The sequence below is a fragment of the Pinus tabuliformis genome, chromosome 9, assembly GCF_031772625.1.
Source record: "Pinus tabuliformis cultivar Carrire ecotype Pingquan chromosome 9, CPIR1, whole genome shotgun sequence".
In the NCBI taxonomy this organism is placed as follows: domain Eukaryota; kingdom Viridiplantae; phylum Streptophyta; class Pinopsida; order Pinales; family Pinaceae; genus Pinus; species Pinus tabuliformis.
In genome coordinates this window covers 897,385,561-897,405,332 of record NC_142307.1, presented here as the reverse complement: position 1 = coordinate 897,405,332, position 19,772 = coordinate 897,385,561, and the positions used below count along the sequence as shown (strand labels likewise).

Genomic DNA, 19,772 nt, shown 5'->3' with positions numbered 1-19,772 from the left:
AAGTGTGACTGCCTTCGAAAGGAGTCCATGCTAAATAGGAAAAGATGCATTCTGAACATTATCTCTAATACAGTCAAGAAGAACAGATATCACATTGCATGGATGTGCTTCCATAGAAGCTCGGTGTTGGCGTTGGCTGTCCAGGTTCCCGCTTTTGTAATGTTGTTCGCTTTACAGGTGTGACCATTGATTTTTGATTTTCATGAACAACAACACCACCAGCATTTAGTTTCGGATTTTCATTTCGTTTTGGAACAAGTGGCTTTCGCACTGGTGTACGCTTTTCAGGAACTGCAAGTGGAATTCTCGACGGAGGTTGACGTCCTGACATCAATTTCTGCACACGATTGTCTTTGGTTTCAATGTCCTTCTTTCTTTGCAAGATCATTCCAGAGACTCACTACCACTGTCTTCTTGCTTTCATCAACAATTGTAATATCACGCTTGGGGATTTCAGAGATGGCAGCGCAGGTATTCACCTGGCGCTCTAAGAAATTTTTTGCTTCGTTTGAGCATGAATTGCCTGCCTGACAGATTCATCATTTAACCAAACACTAGCAAAGCGATCATCTGTGCAAGGGACTCCGCTGATCTTCGGCCAGGTTGGAACATTCCCATCTCTAACTGGTGCTCTCATTGGCCAAGCACGACCAAACATCCTTCTTCTTACTTTGGAAGGCCGGTCAGTCTGACCTAATTGCTTAAAACTTTCAGGCACTTTTTCCATATTCTCAACAGCCTTTTGCATTTCAGGATCATGGTAGCATGGCTCAAGAATGTTATAAATATTGAGTCTTGCGACCTCCTGCTCGATTACCATTAATTTGGTGTCACAACTAGTATCAGCTGTGTCATAATAATTTCCCTTACAAGCATCTGCCGCATCTTTAAATTGCTCATCTGATATAAGCCCCATTCCATGAACAAATGGCACAAGTGCATTGCCATCAAATGTATTGTCTGTAACCCCGTTTCCTACCATAGGTGTTACCCGAGATTCGATTCCCTTAACCACTTCCAATGCCAGAGTAGGAACGTAGATTCCTGCGTATGATTCCCCACTGCTGCAAGTGGCCCTAAATGGAGAAAAGTTCATGACTCAAAAGTCCGCTCAGCATCGTATATGCTCACTGTCACTGTGATATCAAAGTCCGCTCAGAACTTGTTGTCACTCTTGGGTACAATTTCTGGGTATTGCAAAGTGGAAATCTTCATCTTAAACAGTTGAAACTTCTACCGAGATATCTAAAGGAACGTGCATTGGAGGCTAAAACAACAACAACAACAAAAAGGGGGGAGTGCATTTTTGGTCATTTGATTGTTTTTACAAATACATTGTTGATTTGATTGTCTGAATAATGGAAAAAAATCATGGATTATTAGAGTTATTAAGCACTCTAATCTTATCTACTGATGGAAGTACAGTTAAAGTCAACAAAAACACTCTCAGAGATATTCAAAAATCTTTACAATATGCACAGGAAAATATTGAGTTTTTGCAGCTGGAAACAAAGCTACAACAAGAAGAATTACAGCAGTGGAGTCATCATTCTGAACCTGTTTCTGTTCAGAAAATTGAAACAAACTCCCATAAACAGCAAGACACTAATGTTGCAAATTCTGTGCCTAATACAACAACAGATTTACATGCAGATGCAGAAACTCAGTCTGCACTTCCCAAGCCCATCATCAGACCTTGGGAACAGCTTGTCCACAACAAGCACAGAACTGGTCTTGGATATGACAAGGACTTGTCCTTTCATATTCCAGACTATGCCAAGCCCATTCAGTTTCAGAGTGCTGGATTCATTTATGACAGTTCACCTGCTCCTCATGACAGCTCACCTCCATCTGTTCCAGATTCTGCCCCTCTTCCACAGCAACAACAACAACAAAAACAACAGATCGTGAAATGCCAACACTGTGATCGAGTTGGCCATCTAAAAGATCATTGTTTTGATCTTCATCCATGTAAGCACTGTCATAAAACCAGCCATTCTTCACACAGATGCTTCAGAAACAAACGTCCTGCAAGAACAAAGATTCATCTTGGATGGATCGCTTCTTGGCAATGGGCATCAACAGCCAAGAAGATATTCCAAACACATGTTAGAACTTGTTCCAGAATATTGAACAGTCTTGCAGTTGAGTTTTCTCCATCTTCTCACCTTGTACCTGACAGGGAGGGAAATGATGGTCATCTACAAGCTTCAAAGTCACATCAAGTGAGCCTGAGCCACAACCTGCCACACCAGTTTCAGAGTTGTAGCCAGAGACAAAGATGCCCCAGAACATGCCTTCAGTTGGCAATCTGGGACACTTCCTCTAGCAGAAGACTCCAGCTTCTTGCCAGTTTTGGAAGAGTTCCAGGAATCGCAGAGTTGTTGGTCATCCTTAAACCATCACAGATTAAGAACACTTCCTCTAGCAGAAGACTCCAGCTTCTTGCCAGTTTTGGAAGAGTTCCAGGAATTGCATTAAGCATTCCAGAGTTGTTGGTCATCCTTAAACCATCACAGATTGAGAACACTTCCTCTAGTAGAAAACTTCAGTTTCTTGCCAGTTTTGGAAGAGTTCCGGGAACTGCACTAAGCGTTCTAGTGTTGGTGGTCATCCTTAAACCACTGCCCTTTTTTACCAACATTTCATAGAGCACATTCAGCCTAGTGCTGCCATGCATTTTTGCACATTTTGTATTACAACTCTCTTCTTGGACTCATACATAACCCTTCGGATTAAGGGGGGGAATGTTGGACACCTAATCCTAAAGGGTTAGTGTGGAAGCCGAAAAGACTAAGCAGTCCAAGAGACCTTGGGATCTGAAACCCAAGAGTCACAACATTGTATTATAAATGTACATCTCCTGTTAATAAAAAAATGTACTGCATGATTTATCTTTCACATCTCTTTTGCTGTCCATGTGTGTTTAACATACTCATTACCTCTTCCTCCGGAACATGTTTAGCGTCCATCTAACTATGTCGGATTTTAAAATTGAGTGGCCATGGGATTCTGTTGGAATTTTCTGATAAATTCCATAAGAGACAGACAAAAAATTGCTCTGTTTTTGCACTCTATTTTTGCACAGAAAAATAGAAAATCGCTTGCTGGAAGCGGTGTTTCAGCAACACAGTTTTTTTTTCAGTTGTTGTAACTTGTGTTCCAGCAACGCTGTTCGTGGTGTTGTAGCAACGTAAATTTTTGATGTCAAGTGTTTTTTGAGTTACGGTGTAACAGCAACAGGAAAAATTAACTTGCGTTTATTAAAAATAAACTAATTGTTACAGATTTGTCTTCCTCATACTGAGGGAATTTCACAACTTCTATTACAAAAAAGATTCACCAAGGAACGCTTATGTTCCAAACAAATAAACATCTGTTAAACAAATTTCGTTCAAATATCTGCACTGCTGTGCATTTTTCTTCTTTCTGATGTCTGCTACGTTGTTGCTTTTACTCTGCTGTGCACTGCTGTGCGTTTCTGAAGAATTTATCTTCACACTGCTGTTAGCTCTCCTCTGCTCTGTATCACTCTTCCGCTAACCATCAAAATAGAACTGCTGTCTGATATATTTATATGTTAAAACATATATGAAAACAATAAAATATTACAAAATATCTTCTAATTCTTATCTCTGTATTTAATGCAGCAAGGCGGTGATGCTTCTATCAAAAAACAAGTCGATTGTCTGCAGGGGAAATTAATTCTGTGAGTTTAATGCACATTTATGTGCAAAAATATCAATGGCGACTTTGCAGCATCAAACGACCTGTAACATTTACTGCAAATCAGATTCTTGTACAGCTATTCATTGTTGCAGTTGGAATTAAATTCCAACACTCCCCCTTAATTTCAACTGTTGCATACCTAGGCATTTCCTGAAATGATCAAAGCCTTTCTTTGCTAATGGTTTTGTCAAGATGTCAGCAAGCTGATCCTCTGTTCTACAGTGCTGCAAAACAATCTCACCATTGTTAACCAATTCACGTATGAAGTGAAATTTGGTGTCTATGTGCTTTGTTCTTTTATGAAAAACATAGTTTTTAGACAATGCTATTGCTGAGCTATTGTCACAGTAAATGGTTGTGCCCTTTTCTTGTTCATGACACAAATCTTTGAGAACTCTTCTCAGCCATACTGCTTGGCATGTTGCTATTGTTGCTGCCACATACTCTGCCTCTGCTGTTGACAAAGCCACAACTGGTTGCTTCTTGGAAGCCCATGAGATGGCTCCCGATCCCATATGAAACACATATCCCGATGTGCTTTTCCTATCATCAACACTTCTAGCCCAATCACTGTCAGTGTAACCTTTCAACATGAAACTTTCAGAAGAGGAGTATAAAATACCAAACCCCTTCATTCCATTCACATACCTTAGAATCCTCTTGGCTGCCTGCCAATGAGTCTCTTTCGGTCTTTCCATAAATCTGGAAATTAAACTCACAGCGTGCATAATGTCCGGCCTAGTTGCAGTCAAGTACATAAGGCTGCCAACTATGCTCTTGTACAGTTTTGGATCAAAATATTTGCTGCTGTCTTCTTTGGTCAATTTCAACCCCACTACAGTTGGAGTCACAGCTGCTTTGCTGTTCTGCATGTTAAATCTCTTCAACACTGCTTCTACATATTTATCTTGAGAAATGAAAACACCATTTTCACTTTGGTCTACTTCAATTCCAAGAAAATATCTTAAGAAGCCCAAGTCAGTCATTTCAAATTCACTCTTCATGACTGCTTTAAAATCAGCAATGAAAGAAGCATCATTGCTAGTAAAAATCAGATCATCTACATATAAAACAACAATAATAATCTTACCGTCATTCTGTTTTATGTAGAGTGTGGGTTCACCATCACACTTATCAAACCCATTCTCAATCAGATAAGCATCAATTCTGTTGTACCATGCTCTTGGAGCTTGCTTCAGCCCATAAAGAGCCTTCTTCATTTTACAAACTTTATGCTCTTGGCCTTCAACTTCATAGCCTGGAGGTTGATCAACATAAACCTCTTCTTTTAACACTCCATTTAGGAATGCAGATTTAACATCCATCTGATAAATCTTCCATTTGTGTTGTGCTGCAATAGACAACATTGTTCTCACTATTTCCATCCTTGCTACTGGTGCAAAGGTTTCATCATAGTCTTTGCCTTGTTGCTGCTTGTAGCCTTTCACAACAAGTCTTGCTTTGTGCCTATCAATCTTACCTTCAGCATTGCTTTTGGTCTTATAGACCCACTTAACTCCAATGGCATCCTTACCTTCAGGGAGGTCCACTAACTCCCATGTTTTACTCTTCTCAATTGCACCAATTTCTTCATTCATTGCTTCAATCCATTTATCTTCATTTACAGCATCTTCAAAATGGATTGGGTCATCAATATGACAATATAAAGCAAATAATGAATTCAGACCGGTATTGTTACTTACCTCTCCTTGTTCATAAATCTCATTCAGATTTCTGAATCTTGGTCTTCTTGGTGTGCTTGGAGTTCCATCCGAACTTGAGGGTATATCTGATCCCTGTGGTGTTTCAGCAACAGCTGTTTGTGGTGTAACAACAACTGTTCTTCCTTGACTTCTCAAGGCTGTTCGAATTCCAGCTTGTGGTGTGGTTTGTTGTACTTGCTGTGGTGGAGGAGGAGCCACCAAGGAAGGATTATTTGCTGCTTTCCCTTCCTCTTGTTCTTCATGAGACACAATTGTCTTCACATTCATTGTTTTCTGTAAGCTTCCATCCCAAGCTTCATCTTCAATGAACTGCACATCTCTGCTTTCTATTAAATTCTTGGTGGATGGATTATAGAGTTTGTATGCTTTTGACTCATCACAATAGCCAATAAAAACACACTTCTCCCCCTTACTATCAAGCTTTTTCCTTAGCTGATCCGGTACATGTGCATATGCTACACAACCGAATACTCTCATGTGAGTGACAGTTTGTTTTTGACCACTCCATGCCTCTTCTGGTATTCTGTTCATGACAGCTTTAGTTGGGCATCTATTCAAGATGTAAACTGCGCAAGTAACAGCTTCTACCCAATACTCATGCAGCAAATGTTTTGCCTTCAGCATACTTTTGACCATGTCAAGAATGGTCCTATTCTTTCTTTCAGCAACACCGTTTTGCTGAGGTCTATACCTTGCGGTAAACTGCTTTTGTATGCCATTCTCTCTGCAAAAACGCAGAAAGTCTTGGGAGATGTACTCTCCTCCTCTATTTGTTCTGAGCACTTTGATATAATGCCCACACTGCTTCTCAACAAGAGTTTTGAAGTGGCGGAATTTCTCAAACACTTCACTCTTCTGTTTCAGCATATACACCCATGTCTTTCTAGTGTAATCATCAATAAAAGTTAAAACATATTTATTTCCATCAAATGATGGTATTTGCATCGGTCCACACACATCAGAGTGAACAATTTCCAAGGGTGCTTTTTCCCTTGTACTCTTTCCTGCTGGAAAGCTTTCTTTGTGTTGCTTGCCCAAGATGCAGCCTTCACAAAGGCTGTCCGACTTCTCAATCAACGGCAATCCCTTTACCATGCCCTTTCTGTGCAACAGATTCAGGCCTCCAAAATTGAGATGTCCAAATCTCAAATGCCACAACCAATTCACATCTTTCACTTGTTCCTGAAAGACTTCTTGTGTTACAGCCGCAATAGTTCTGCCTTCCTTCAAATCTGCCCTGAGTTTGAGAGGAAACATTCTATTGCTAGTCATCTGCACCTGTGCAATGATCTTCTTACTTGGAGGTATGTCTCTGATAGTACACAAATCATCTTTGAAGAACACGTTGTAACCTTTGTTTATGAGCTGTCCAATGCTCAAAAGATTACATTTCAGACCAGGTACATAGTATACCTCTAGCACAATCATCTGTTCTCCATTTTTTGCTCGAATACTGACTCTGCCCTTATCCTTGACAGATATCTTATCATCAGTCCCTGTTGTTACCTCAGATTTCACATTTTCATCCAGATTGGCAAACATTTCAATATTTCCAGTCATGTGATTACTACAACCTGAGTCTAAGAACCAAAAATCTTCTTGCTTGTCTTGTGCTATGTTACATGTTAAGAACATGTTCTTTGGGTTCTTATCTTCTTCATTTGCAAAATTAGCATTCTGCCTATTATTCATGTCATTTTGTTTTTTCTTGCATTCATTGGCGTAGTGCCCAAATTTTTTACAATAATGACATTAGACTTGGGATTTGTCATACGTTTGTCCATGAGCTTATTGTTTGCTCGAACCTTCAGCTTGGTTCTGATTGTAGCTCCTTCCGCTTGTGCTAGCAGTTTAATTTCTGCCTCTGTTTTGGCTTCTTCCACGACCTCTGTTATTTGCTCTGCCTCGACCTCTTCTTTGGCCAAAAGACATCTGAGTCTTGAATGCTTGCTCAAATGAGGAATCTGTTCCTCTACTCAGTCTGTGTTCATGAGACAATAGAGAAGCACTCAGCTCATCTACCGTGAACTGTGAGAGATCTTTTGTTTCTTCTATTGCCACCACAATAGATTCAAACCTTGAGGGTAAACATCTCAAGATTTTCTCTACAATCCTTCAATCTTCAAGAATCTCACCATGAGATCTTATCTGGGTTATCAAGCCAATAACCTGAGTGAAGAATGAATCTATTGTATCAGATTCCTTCATGCTGAGATTTTCAAAGTCTCTCCTCAACATCTGCAGCTTTGCAGTCTTCACCTTCTCCATGCCTTGATAGGCAGTTTTGAGAATATCCCATGCCTCCTTAGATTTTGTTGCTGCGGCATCCGCGGAAAAACACTTTCATGTACTGATTGGAAGAGGAAAAAGAGGGCTTTGGCATCCTTCTTTCTGTCACCCTTCAACTGGTCTCTTTCTGCTACTGTCAAAGCAGCCAGTGCTGTTGCATCTGCAGGTTCAACATAGCCAGTTTCAACCAGCTCCCATATTCCTTGAGAAGCAAACAATGCTTTCATTGTTATGGACCAATAACTATGATTTTTCCCATTAAACTGTGGTAGTTGGGAATTTTTCAAACCTGTTCCAGCATCTGCCATCTTAACCAGTATTGGTAAAGAAGAGATACTGACTGTAAAATGAAAACAAGCAAAAACTTTCTCTGCTGGAAAAAATTCTGCTCAACAAGCTTCTTACAGCTCCTACAGTGAAAAACAAGCTCTGTTTTTGACTCACTGAGTGCCTAGACCAGCTCTGATACCATGTTGGAATTTTCTGATAAATTCCATAACAGACAGACAAAAAATTGCTCTGTTTTTGCACTCTGTTTTTGCACAGAAAAACAGAAAATCGCTTGCTGGAAATGGTGTTTCAGCAACACAGTTTTTTTTCAGTTGCTGTAACTTGTGTTGCAGCAACACTGTTCGTGGTGTTGCAGCAACGTAAATTTTTGACGTCAAGTATTTTTTGAGTTACGGTGTAACAGCAACAGGAAAAATTAACTTGCGTTTATTAAAAATAAACTAATTGTTACAGATTTGTCTTCCTCATACTGAGGGAATTTCACAGCTTCTATTACAAAACAGATTCACCAAGGAACGCTTTTGTTCCACACAAATAAACATCTGTTAAACAAATTTCATTCAAATATCTGCACTGCTGTGCATTTTTCTTCTTTCTGTTGTCTGCTACGCTGTTGCTTCTACTCTGCTGTGCACTGTTGTGCATTTCAATGTTCTGAAGAATTTATCTTCACGCTGCTGCCAGCTCTCCTCTGCTCTGTATCACTCTTCCGCTAACCATCAACACAGAACTGTTGTCTGATATATTTATATGTTAAAACATATCTGAAAACAATAAAATATTACAAAATATCTTCTAATTCTTATCTCTGTATTTAATGCAGCAAGGCGGTGATGCTTCTATCAAAAAACAAGTCGGTTGTCTGCAGGGGAAATTAATTTTGTGAGTTTAATGCACATTTATGTGCAAAAATATCAATGGCGAATTTGCAGCATCAAATAGCCTGTAACATTTACTGCAAATCAGATTCTTGTACAGCTGTTCATTGTTGTAGTTGGAATTAAATTCCAACAGATTCATGAATGTGTAGAATAGGGCTAGTTACAAACAAGTATCAACCCGCGTCACCACGTACTTAATGGAGAGTAACTTTAGAATAGGTTTTTATCTTTAATTTCTTTATGATGAATTAGACAGCTGATAGATACTAAACACAACACAAATCATTAAGGTTGACTTCATAAATCATTGAAAAAAGTGTATGATATTTGATGATGATGATGATGGTTAACGTCTGCTGAGACCAAATAATGGTCTATCGGACCTAAAGAAACAAATTATCTATTTTGATTTGAGATTTTATTCCTATGCTCAAAAAGCTTGGAGAGAAGCCTCCCGAGCTCACTATAATTTTGACATTGTAAAAGGCTAGGAAGGTCAGTATTGTAACAAAGATTGTGAAACTGAGATCAGCTATAAACACCAAAACAATCTCTTGACTAGAAAGTACTAACTTAAAAATCAATATAACTAAGTATTCACTATGCATAATCATATCTTTTATAAACCATAATATAGTAAGATTATGATATTAAATTAAATTAGCATGGTCATTATTTTTTCAAAAATATATATAATAAAAAAATATTAAATTAAATTATCATTATTATTATCTTTTCAAAAATACATATAATAAAAAAATTTAAAAATTATTATAAGAAAATTTTATATAGTTTTGCATTATTATATTATATTGGTTAAATTCGAAATTTTTAATTTTTTCCATTATATACCTAAGTTAGTTTTAAGTGTATATTAAGAAAAAGGATTATATATATATATATAAAATTTTTGAGAGGATGGTTTTCTTGAAGATTATTTTTGAGTCTAGAGGTTTATTCTACACCCTAGTATGATGTGTAAGGGTGTCCCTCATCACCAAAGTTGAAATTTTGCTCATGTCCACCAATTTTTTTTTTAATCTAAACAAACAAAAATAAATAACTATACAAAACATTTTAATAATGTCAGCTCATAAAAAAATTTGTATGTGAAGAAATTGGATCCCTCTGGGCTCATGTTAGATTTGTATTTAAGATGTATCTATGTTGGTTAAAGTTATGAAATCACTTTGAAGTAATGTTGAATGTTTGGATACATAAAAAGGTACTAATCATGTAATTATTTTTCATATAAATAAATTAGAGCCTATGCATATGTACTTGAAATTGAGTCTAAAATGGATAAATCCATTGTTGAGAAATGATGAATTTTTCATTATGAAGGTTCACTTGTGATGAGGATGTTTGAATCTAGACTCTTCAAAGTGGCACTTGAAGATAGTGATTTAGTTTATGAGGTTTCATTGCACTCTTAATGCATCCACGCTCATATTATGTATTAACTATTATGACTCCAATAATAGAAAATTGATGAAACTTAACTTCAAATCTCAATACCCAATAGATATAAATAGATTTAAGTAAAGATAGAAAAAGAATTTGAGCAACATAACTTCATGACTTTGAAAAAAATTTATTTTAGATTTCATTTGAAATTTAAAATTACTATTCTTTTACCAAACATTAAAATTAAATATTAAAAAAAGCAATTTTTAAATTTTATAATCAACTTCAATTTAAAATACTTAAAGATTTATATATAATTTTCACATAGATTTACCTTGCCTTATTGTACAATATTTTGTGTTTTTACCTTTATTCTATTGATATAGAATCTAATTTAAAGATCATCGTTACTTTTAGTTTGTTGAGATCACATAGAGTGCATGGAAAAGAGCATACACAAACTAGAAAGAGTAACAAATTGTGAATAAAAATAGAAAATTGATATATGAACTACATTAAAAAAGAATGTATTTATATTTTACACCTCCAAATATAACCAAAAAAATCATAATCCATTTTTATATGAAAAAATAGGTGCTTTTAACTAAAAGTAGTACTCTTGATGGAATGGAACAGTTTGGTGCAACATAAATTTATAAAAATAATAGATATCATAAATGTGCCAGCACATGATCAAAATATCAATCAACAATGGGAGCAACTCTTCAAAGGCACTTTGATAATATATTCGAGAAAACAAAGCATTCCATATATCAAAAAACACCTTTCTGTAGCAATTCATAAAACCACATCTCACAATAGTGTTTTTATGTGGTTAAAACCTGAGGGGAAAAGTCAATAATCTTAGTCAACATGATTATTTGAGATGATAATATTAATGAAAGAAAAAATTTATACATAAAATAGATAACTCTATGTTCTCTTTTAATATTAAAAGAGATTATAGACTAGTAAAATGTTAAACCATAAATCAATATTCAATAATATAACATAAAATATAAGTCATGTTGAATAATTCTATATGTAGAACGTAGTGTGACTATCGAATTACAATGTAACTAACTCATACACTGGGATGACAAATTTACTTAAAAACACATCAAGTTAATTTAATATCAACTAATTACTAAGTTTTTAAGTAGGCTAACAAAAAGGTAGCTTGAAAAATATAAGTAAAAACTGATTGACCAATATAAATATTGAGAAAACAATTATAAATATTAAAGGAACGACATTTTTACTTAAAAAAACATTAAGTTAATTATGTCGATAGGCGTCCCTCCTATTGGAGTTGGGCACTTTTATCATTTTCTTAATTTATCATTTTGATTGGATGGCCTAAATTGAAAGATGTCAGTATATTCTCATCGTTGCCACTCCATCAATGGTTGGAATTCACACTATTAACTTCCATGCATACCTAAATCACATGTTTAAACCATACTTATAATAATTTTTTACAAAACATGATTAGAAATTTATTGTGCCTGTTGGGAACAGGATCCCCCAAGGATAGTTTTGGGGCTAAAAGCCCATGTTTTGGGTCAAATTTTTGTAATAAAATTTTAAAGGAGCATGAAGGTGTCATGAGTCATAAAGGGTTGTCCGCCCTTAATTTTATAAATTAAAGTCGGTTGTAAATATCTACCCATGGTCCGCAGACCATGAGATTGTATAAAATTAGCTAAGTAAGTGAGCTCTAAGTAGTTCAGATGAGTCATAAGTTGTAAGGAGTCTTGAGCGATAAGGAGGAAAGACTAAGTTTCGGGTCATAGCATAGGTAGAGGCTCTGCGCTTGAGTGCACAAAGGCCTAGGGTAGAAGTCTGCAGCTAAGTGCGCGGACCCCTGCAGCTATGTGCGTAGGGTGGATAGAGTCTATAATCATCTGAAGATATCAATAAAGAGAAGTATTTTACAAAGTCTTTGTCTTTGTTTCCTGTTAATGCATCTTGTCATTTTGTGTATGAATTTCATTTATAATACTTATATGATGCGCGAATGTATGGAATTATGTTGGGTAAATGAACGCAAATAAGGATATCTATTTATGCAGTGCTAACTATGATTATGTAATAAGATTAGTAGGATTCTTAAGATAACTAGGGAATCTATTAAATACGTTGCCTTAGCAGCATGAAAGTAACTGAACCAAAGGTTAGGGCTACGTGAAGGTCATTCGTACCCTTTCGCGGAGGTATCGAAGGGAGGAATGAGGGGCTAGGCAGACAGAGCCCTAAAACTTAACAACCTGCGCGAAAGTAGGAATAAAAGAAATAAACCGACGTCATGACCATCTTAGGGTGCAGAAACTTGGTACCAGCAACCCCCCATATTGCTTTGGGTGAGAATTCGGTCCATGCTCCACGCGCTGGTGCCGAAAGGGCTAGTAGTGTAGGGATTTGTTTGGCTAACTAATGCTGAACCTGGTCAGGCCCCACGAAGCCAATAAATGGTTATGTTGCCAGGACCAGAATCTGCATAAGAGATGTGTGATGGCGTATCACTAGAATCCGACTGAGAAAGAGATCAAAGACTCGTTAGATAGGAAGATCCATGAATTCACGACACAGGAGTGTAGAAGCTCACGACTGACCAAGGAACAGTGGCTGGATAGGTACCTATATACAGAAATACAAGATATCTTTTTCTGTTCCTTTCCGGTTGATCTATACGAGCAGATCACGAAGTTATCAGATAGCCCAAGAAGGTGGAGACTTGACGGTCCTATTGTTTGGACCTCGGAGTTAGTACAGAGATATGAAGCCTCTGAGGATAAGATCTACCACGCTGTCGATCATTGGCTCAATCTCATTATAGGAATATTTGTGACTAAATTCATGGTCTATACGTGAGTCAACTATATCGAGGTGGAGCGATGCTTTTTCAAAGGTCCACGAGGTAAGTACTTGAAATCTTTGAATACCTGGATTAATGTTATTGTGTGAAAAGCAGGTTATGTAGTTTTCTTGATGTTCAGAGCTATCTAAAGCGGAAAAAATTACAAGAACGAAGGAAGAAAGGGTCTTGAATATAGTCCATTAATTTCACCTTCACGAGGTGACAAAGAGGGAGTATCACATGATTCCTCGCGAAGTGATATTCAGTTAATAAGACAAGGATTCCTGTGACTGCCACTCCCACCCAAGAGAGTAGAGTTGAAGACACCATTCAGAGCACACCTGAAGATGCATTTTATCAATTGTCTATGAGCTTTCCTACTCATGGAGACATCAAGTTGTTTGTAGACAAGGACATCAAGATATGACAATAGAAACATCACAACAAGCAACATCATGAACAACAGATGGAGGCAGCATAGTGAATACAATGAATATAAGAGGAAGGTTGTTACAACAGAGAGACAAGACAAAGTTGCAAGATCAATTAGATCCATTGGTAATGAAATCAACTTTGGAGACTCCGGCTGTGAGGTGACGATGTGACATGAAGGTTGCACGAAGACAAAGAATAGAATGAAGAAGGAGTTGCATGTGTTGAAACAACAACTCAAAGAAGAACATGAAGCTGCATAAACAGACAAATGAGTTGCAGTAGGATTAAGAACAATAGTGGGAGCAGCGTGCACTCACGGATGAAACTACACCCGTACAATTAAATATCCATCCCAACAACTAACACAGAGCAGACATGGTGAGCAGTGTTGTTGATTTCATGCAAGGGATTTAGCAGCATGCATGTCATTATGTGCGCACATGCAATCCAACCCATTCAACACACTCACCAAGGCAAAGACAAGAAGAAAGCCCAACTGGAGCTGAACATGTACTTTGGCAAGTTGATGCACATGATCACCAGCACACACTTGAATATCAGCACAAACATTATGCATCATTGTGTTTCGAGTTCATCCGCACCAAGAATACCATGCACATGTTAGTAGACGATTTGGATGAAGGGGTCGAACCAATGCACCGGTTGCAACGAAGGCAAGAGTTCACTCCAGCAAGATGTCACCATGAGGTGCATGCACACCACCATGGACGACCAAGCTTGGCATCAACTCACCACTTTCACCATCACAAGCATGTCAAAGAGTTGGTCTCATCAAATCAAATTGAGTGCCAGTGATGTCTTACAAGGCTTTCTCAAGCCATGCTATCTCACATGAGTACATGTGCGTTGTAATGTTGAGCCATGTCAAGTGTAAGTCAAGTGTCAATAGTTGGATGTAACAGTCATAGAGTAGGTGAAAAGTCATGAGGGGAGTTGAACTGTCACAAAGGGGAATGTCAAGGGTCACCCCACCCTTTGCTAGAAATATTCCCCCATAACTCGTTGTATAGCCTTTTTGTCAGCCAACCTTATGATAATACTATCTTGGAAAGAGCTTGGATAGTATTGTAACATGCCCTGGCTTCTCCACTACATGGAGCTAGTTCATCTCTTTGGAGGAGCAGGCGGATTTGGATGTAACATTCCATTGTTGGGGCTAGCGGGTTTACATGGATGTATTGTATGATTGGAACTTACACTTATTTATATAATAAAAGCCAACACGTTTTCACACATGTATTATATCTGTTGTAACACTGATATTTAACACTTGTAATGCATGTTGATTTAACCTGTGTTCTACATATGAACTGATTCATTTGTTGTAATGCATAATTTATTAATGGAAATGTGTTGTATATGATGTTAATGTTGTCCCATCCATGTCGACTACTGTGCTAGAAATTAGATAGACCTTTCACATGAGCCTTGTTGTAACAACCGTTGCACTCGTTAGAACTAATCTGTGAGTGTTATACGTGTTATCTTACCTTTTATGTTGTGACTATCACATCCGAGTGGACTGCTCTGCCAGAAATTGTGTATGTCCTTTGTGTTGTGTGTTCCTAGCCGAGTTAGGATTGATCCCTTTCAACGTGGAACTCACCTTCACCCTCATCTCTACCCACCTGTGTTAGAACCTCTCATACACCTTCCTTGACTCACTACAGCAATCACACCCTCGCTACTGATAGAGTTATCTTACTTGCCTCTATGTGACATTGCGGTCAAGGCATTACTATACGACCCATTATTGGGACTCCTACACCAAACAATCTAAGGTCTAATTGGGACTTCTTATTGGGAGATCCCCTTACATGTTGGCAGGTCCAACATCTTCAACATTTTGGTGCCAGAAGGAGGGCTAGATGAGAAGATGAGTCCTCACATATGTTTTGAATCTCTACACATCTATCATGACTAACTACCAAGTTGCTCTTCTAGAATGTATGTCTTATGGAAACGATTTCATCATCTCGAAAAGGCTCTCAGATAACCTGTCTCATAAAACTTTTGATGATGGAGGTGATCAGCATTGTAGGCTCATGTGAAAGACATGGATTCTTTGAAGAATACATGAGTTGCACATTGTTGATCTACATGCTTCGAGGGAACCCAATGCATTGGTGTGTCGCGCTGCCCGAAAAATCTATTCATTCTCTTGCTCATTTGGTCGTAGAGATAGATTGTGCTTTCAATCACTATGATCGTAAAGCACTCAACAAAGAGATTCTAAAATTACAAAAAGCACCCAATGAATCCGTTGAACTGTTTCACACATGCTTTTGTAATCTTACATATTGATTCTTGGAAGATGATATTGATTGGGAATTTCTTGATGGAAGATTTGAGTATCTTCTTCACATATCCGAACCCCACTCAGCACACTTCGGTGATGGAGTTCCACAATCAGAGGAAGGAACAGTTGTTGTCACAAGTGACTATCTGCCTTCATGTCATCAAACAACTCCACCACCATGGAGTGATGTGGGAGATCATGACCACACCTCGATTGAACTGTCACATCTTCCCACCCCACCTTCTCTTGATATTTACACAGATGTGGTTACCAATCCTGTTGGATGCCATGTGGACTTGTTCCCTCGACCTCCGTCCTTACATTCTGTTGATCCTTCAGATTGTATTATCTTGTGTTCTCCCATTCCAGATTCCTCACTTGTTGTGAACAAGGATTAAGCTATTGATAAAATTGGTGTTATGAAACCAACCAGCACCATCATTCATGATGAGTGTGTGTGGGAATCTAAAGAAGTTCCCGTGGTGAAGGATGACTCCCTTCTAGCCTCATCTCATCCGCTTCATCCTAACATCCCTTGTGATTATTCGACTACTGATGTCTCCTGTAAAAACTCATTTCTGGATGCTTCTACTTCCGATCATTCATAAGACACCTCGGATGTTACTCTATCATTACAATGTGGGGAGGAAACATCTTCCTCGGAAAATTCATTCAATTTGTTATTTGTATTTCTTGAAAACACAGAGGGTGAACATCTTTTCTTCTCATCTACACCTCTACCTGATTCATCCAATCATGAGGATGTTGACAGACATCTAGAAATTTTTAATCTTTTTTATCATGATCTATTCACTTCCTCATCTAATCACGATGTTGATTCAACCATTGTTTATCTATCCAACACACTGGTCTACAATGATCTATTTGTCCATGAGGTCGAAAATCCCCACACCGTCGAGGCACTTCAGCCGACTTGATGGTTATGTTAGGTCCTTAGTGTCCTAAGGTTGGTTTCACTTTTGGTCAAGAAATTGTTGAAACACTCAAGGCTCCTCATCACTCCTTTATATTGAAGATAAACCAAACACCCAGATTTCGCTTCCTCCACTCAAACTACATGATCCCATTGTTCATGCGTTGGAGGAATCTTACATAGCAAGCACACATTCACATCACAAGTGGTCTACCTTTCTCACGTTTGCTTGCATGTCATAGTCAAGGGAATGCATTCACTCAACATCTGCATGCAATGTAGCACAACATCATGGTAACACCATAGAATGCATGTCATGCACTTTCACTCGTCTTTGTTCTATGGTCACTTGTAAGCTCGGAATGTGTTTTTCTTCACTGTTATATCTCTCTTGTTTGCTGGTCCACACATTTTTCGTGTTCGTGAACCATGCCATCACCATCATGGGTCAACCAATTCGGTGGCTGCATTGGAAGTATCACTTCATGTGGGATTACCCATGCATTGTTAGCTTAGGAGTATGAGGAGAGTTTTTTTTTGGTTTTTTTGATTGCATGCTTGTTTACTTGCTTTGTTTATTTGTTTCCCTACTTGCTTGTTTGATTACCTGCTTTGCTTTCACTTTTGCTTCTTCTCTTGCTTTTTTTTGTTGTTTTTTAGTTTGCTTCTTTCATTTCATAGGATAGTTTTGCATGAAATCATGTATGACTCTTGAAACAAACTAGGTGAAGTACCAGAGGGCTTATACAACTATCACTACTTGGTTATCTGTCATCTTTCCTCTGTATGATGAAATTGTTACTTTTATTCCATGATACGCCGAAGGAAAATATGTACTATTCAAAGTGAACCTTGGTGAAAACACAACGCTTGTGCGCTAACTAGTGTCACCTTCTCTAGTCGGTTGTTTTTGGGTTAACCCTTGTCAGCTTATTCAAGTAGAGTAAGGTGAGGGGGAAAACCTTAATAGATGCATCAGAGGTATAATAAACTTCTTCTCTACTGGAACAACCTTTTCTTCTCTCAATAAGTCAGGACCCCTCTTCCACCTCTGAAATGAATAAGTGCTATGCACATTTACAAAAATGAAAAAAGTGAAAAAAGTTTGAAAAAATGAAAAATGAATAAGGTGAAAGAAGAGAAAGGCTTCCTACAAAGAGAGGTGATGCAAGTAACTCCACTGGGGTACTGACCTGGCTCACTCGCATTGAAGCCATGCTTGTGTTCCTATGTGACTCCACCAGGGTACTGTGTAGGCCTACTGGCAGTGGAGCAACACCAGAGATGAAACTAAGACTCTGACGACTATATGGCTTGTGAACCAATATACCCCTCAACCCCAATCAAAGCAACTATGTTTCCTTCGCTTGGAATGTGTGTCAATCAACCAAGAGCTTGGAAAATACTACATCTTACAATCAAACCAGTATGGAAACCAAGAGGAGCTGAGAAGTGAACAATACTTCCGGAGGTGTTAGACTTGATTTTCGTGAACAAGGTCCATTTAGAGAGCTGGAGTTATACCAGTGTGTTGCCAAGTGTTGTAGCATCTACAAGCACCCTCCAAAATTTTTCCTTAGATTAATTTTGGAGCCTCCCTTCCAACCGTCATAGCAGATTTCCTTGCTTCAACAAGTTCACAAGCTTCAGTGTCTTTTTCACACAACGGTAGTTTTTTGATCACATCTTGATCCATTCCCCTCACAAGTTGTTCACCCAGACTTGGTCCAGTTACACACTGAGCAGATTCCCTAAGAAAATTGCGCATTTCTAGAGGGCAACCGACCTTCCATCCAGAAATTGCGTAATCTTGTCTGGCATCCTATTGGGCTCCAAGATTACACAATCTTACCAGTCAACACTCCCAATAGGAACTATGTAATTTTCTTCAGCATGGTTGCTCAGCCCAGAATTTGTGCAAATCTGGGAAGCATTCAGCTGCTCTACCCAGAAATTATACAAATATCCTGGGCAGCTAGCCCAACTCCCATCCAGAAATGCGCATTTTTCTCCAGTAGTCGAGCAGTCTCTTACATGTGCAGCTAAGATGACCGGTTCCCCTTGCGACAAAGAAAACCTGAATTGCATGCATTGGCTACTTCTCCCAACGCACCATGCAAAGGCATCCCTTGTTTCAGAGATCTATGTTTAGTAATTGGAGGTTACATGCAAGGATCATTTTAGAAACCTCCCACGAAGTGTCACTTCCCTAGAGTTGTGGCATGCCTGTCGCAACCTCGATGTTATAAAAAATCATCAATTAGAAACTCCAGCTCTAATAACCCACATCACATCTAGGAGCACTTGGCACATTCAGCTTAGCTGTTTTCATGTAAGATCGTTTCCCGTGCCTTGTGTTGCATTTCCATCGATTTTCATGTTTTTTCTTGTATGAGTATTGTTTGCTTGATTTATTTGAATGCTTGCTGTCATTTACATGTATATCAGCTTGTCTTAGCACCATTTGAGTTTTCTTCAACATCTCACTACTGTCACATGCATGAAACTATTTTCCATGAACGGTCGCCAATTCAACAACTCACCTCACCCACATGCATGCCATTCCATTTTCTGAACCTGTCATCCACCATTTTCATGCATGATCATTCACTTATTCTTACACTTAGTATCAACATGCATTCACACTCACATTCACTTTTAGTTGCCCGTCGGTGAGTCTGGCCAACCTCGGCCTAGACTTTACCACACCAAGAGCCTCACCAAGGCAGAATTGTGCAATCCTAAGAGGGAAGGTTCTACCTTCCTCCACAGAAATGCATATTTCTACCCAATAGCTATTCCCCGGGGCTATTTTCTGCAATCCTAAGGGGCAATGACTGTTGGCCAAGAAAATTGCGCAATGCAGTCACTGAGCCTATAGCCATTCCCAGCTAAGATTGCA

At 38.4% G+C, this 19,772-nt stretch overlaps 1 pseudogene; it reads right to left on the bottom strand.

The window, feature by feature from the left end:
* Positions 1–487: 487 nt before the first annotated feature.
* Positions 488–1,096, bottom strand: LOC149151661 (serine carboxypeptidase 1 pseudogene; annotated as a pseudogene).
* Between the last annotated feature and the right edge of the window lie 18,676 nt (positions 1,097–19,772).